General features: G+C 46.8%; 2 non-coding genes across 2 annotated transcripts; both read right to left on the bottom strand.

Annotated features, from left to right (window-relative positions):
* Positions 1-660: 660 nt before the first annotated feature.
* On the bottom strand, positions 661-742 carry trnaf-aaa (transfer RNA phenylalanine (anticodon AAA)). Its single transcript has one exon. It is a non-coding gene; the product is annotated as a tRNA-Phe (tRNA).
* Positions 743-2,191: 1,449 nt separating this feature from the next.
* On the bottom strand, positions 2,192-2,265 carry trnai-aau (transfer RNA isoleucine (anticodon AAU)). The gene has a single exon. It is a non-coding gene; the product is annotated as a tRNA-Ile (tRNA).
* Between the last annotated feature and the right edge of the window lie 608 nt (positions 2,266-2,873).

Here is a 2,873-nt window from a genome sequence, read left to right as displayed (position 1 = left end):
CACAGTACAGATATTAGATGATTAAATCTTTTCACTACTAACCAATGCACCACGAGTGCCCCTGTCGGTCATTTTGGCCAACCAATCACTTACCGCGGTGCCCTACGGTGCCCTGCGGGTTGGTTACTGTACCACGGGTTTTTACCGCTCATTTTGAATGGCTGCATCTGTAGGTTGTCTCTCGCAGTGTTCAGGAATTGCATTCCGAAACTGAGTCAGATCGAAAGTTGTAAGAAAAGCACCTATGGTGTCGGTTCTAACAGCTTTATTGATTCGATGTTAAAGGCCGGAAATGGGGCACAAGACACGCGACCGCAAAAAGCGTCGCCATCTGCTTCCAGCTGCAAAATGCAGTTTGCGGACGCTGAAGCATTTGAACTTGAACTTTATTGCCATATGTAACCGGTACTGGTACAATGGAATTCTTACTTACAGAAGGTCTCTCGATTGTAAAACAAGTGTAAAAAACAAGACAAAAACAAGACAAAGTGCAAACAGTGCATCAAGACAATATACAAACAAACAATAGACAATGTGCAAGTAAACATGTAGACATTTCTTTCCAAGGCAGCGGGTACAAGCGATCTCGCGTTTTAAAACCACCAGGAAAAGCAGAAAGGCACTTGCTTGCGCCGACACACGACGACGTGAGGAGGACACCGTAGTCGGCAGGATTCGAACCTGCGCAGGGAGACCCCAATGGATTTTTAGTCCATCGCCTTAACCACTCGGCCACGACTACAGCGCGCGCCACTGTTGCTGCGTTCTTGCTACAATCTCACATGGATCGCGAGGCGCCGGCGGAAACCTTTTTCAAAGTCGTTCTCCATTAAAAAAAAAACCTTTCCAAAATACAAGACTTGCAGACAGACACGCCTCAGAGGACTTAAGGGTGGCTTCATGTGGGAATGATAAAGTCTCCCCGTCCGGACAGGAAAATGGCACTTTGTTAGACACAAAGAAACAATCAACAACAGACAAATGTCCACAAGCATTTAAGAAGCCGCACCATGTTCTTGCTACAATCTCACACGGATCGCGAGACGCCGGCGGAAATCTTTTTCAAAGTCGTTCTCCGTTAAAAAAAAACCTTTCCAAAATACAAACCTTGCAGACAGACACGCCTCAGAGGACTTAAGGGTTGCTTCATGTGGGAATGATAAAGTCTCCCCGTCCGGACAGGAAAATGGCACTTTGTTAGACACAAAAAAACAATCAACAACAGACAAATGTCTACAAGCATTTTAGAAGCCGCACTTGAAATAGCTCTTATATTCGTGTTAGACGCTGGAATCGCCTTTTTATTGACGCTCTTACGAACGCCATGGAAAGCAAAACAAAGCAAAGCAGAGCAGAACAAAACGAACAAAATAAAACCCTCACGTCCTGCACTTGAATATAATGCCGTTACGTGCCGAAGCGGTATTGGACGTCATCCTAGCACTGCAACCCGGGGCGTACGGTATATGGGAACGAGCACACGTCACGAATCGTCTCTAATCACTCCCTGCACTGTAAGGCGCCTTGAAGCGTGCACCCTCAACATTCATCTTTGCGCATCTGTGAAAGGTAAACTCTTGAGCAAACTCTGAACCAGACGCTCAAACTCCAGCTAGGATTAGGGGTTGCATTCCCACGCTACTTGAACACTTTGTTTACGCTCAGTGCTGGATTTTGGGAACTTTAGGACGAGTGGGACTTTTCTCCTATCTGTCAATTCGTTTTGTTTTGGAGACTCTTGGCTGTCTGTGTTGTATAGTGCAGCGTGAAGAAAACGTTTTCGAAAACTGTGCCGGCTCAAAAGTTGTAAGAAATCCTCTCCAGCTCTTTTAAGTCTCTTCAGTTTTGTCATTTAAAGTGAAACTAGATGTATAACTGGAGCCTCACTTATGCAAATGGTGAGGCTCCAGTTCGACATCTACTTTCACTTTATATGACAGAAGTACGTCAGACTGCGCCGGACTGGGGGATCATTTCCGGTTATTTTTACCATCTTAAACATTTGAAATCCTCCCCTAGGCAATTGTGACACTTCATCTTGGCTCCACCTAGGACACTCTTCAATCTTCCATCACTTCTCTCTTCTCCCGCAACACTCTCGTCTGTCGGCAGTATGTGGCGTCTTTGCATTACCACCAATCTCACCACAGCAAGAAAGCAACGGGTTTTGGCAAGAGAGGAGGAGACTGCCTGGCCCGAACGGGGATCGAACCCGCGACCTTGGCGTTATTAGCACCACGCTCTAACCAACTGAGCTAACAGGCCTAGTGCCTGCTGTCCTCTCTGTGCTGCAAAAAATGGAATTCAGGGAAGTTTCTTTTGTCCTTCTTTGAATAGAAAGCCCTGCGATTCAGTGTACGGGCTTTCTCGTGCTGTTTAATGGTTCTTGTAACCCAAATCCTACACTGGCCTGAAGTGCCCCCCCATTTCATAGCATTTTTCAGCTGATTTCAAATGTACCTAAAGGAGAAGCATTATTGAAGACCATCAATTACCAAGAGCTTTTGTCAAAGGTTTTGGTGGTCACTATTAATGAGCACAGAGAGCTATGACCTCGGATTTACATCTCATCCAAAAGACGGCGCCTTTTTACCACACAGCGTCTCCGTCACTATACTGGGGCATTGGGACCCGCACAGACCTCAGGGTGAGCGTCCCACTGCTGGCTCCATTAACACCGCTTCCAGCTGTAAGCTTTGCTTTTCCCTGTAGGTCACCCTCATGCGGTTACTGACCTGGCTCACAGCTTCTAAGCTTCAGTGGGTTTTCAGTTGCGAGTTGAAAGGGGATGCAAGTGATGGAGCCGCTAACTGCAAAAGCCACTGCATTGGCCGGGAATCGAACCCGGGCCTCCCACGTGGCAGGTGAGAATT

Source organism: Atractosteus spatula, unplaced genomic scaffold (assembly GCF_055471065.1).
Source record: "Atractosteus spatula isolate fAtrSpa1 unplaced genomic scaffold, fAtrSpa1.hap1 Scaffold_8, whole genome shotgun sequence".
Taxonomy (NCBI): Eukaryota; Metazoa; Chordata; class Actinopteri; order Semionotiformes; family Lepisosteidae; genus Atractosteus; species Atractosteus spatula.
The sequence above is the reverse complement of the archived record's forward strand: the minus strand, read 5'-3'. Positions and strand labels throughout refer to the sequence as shown.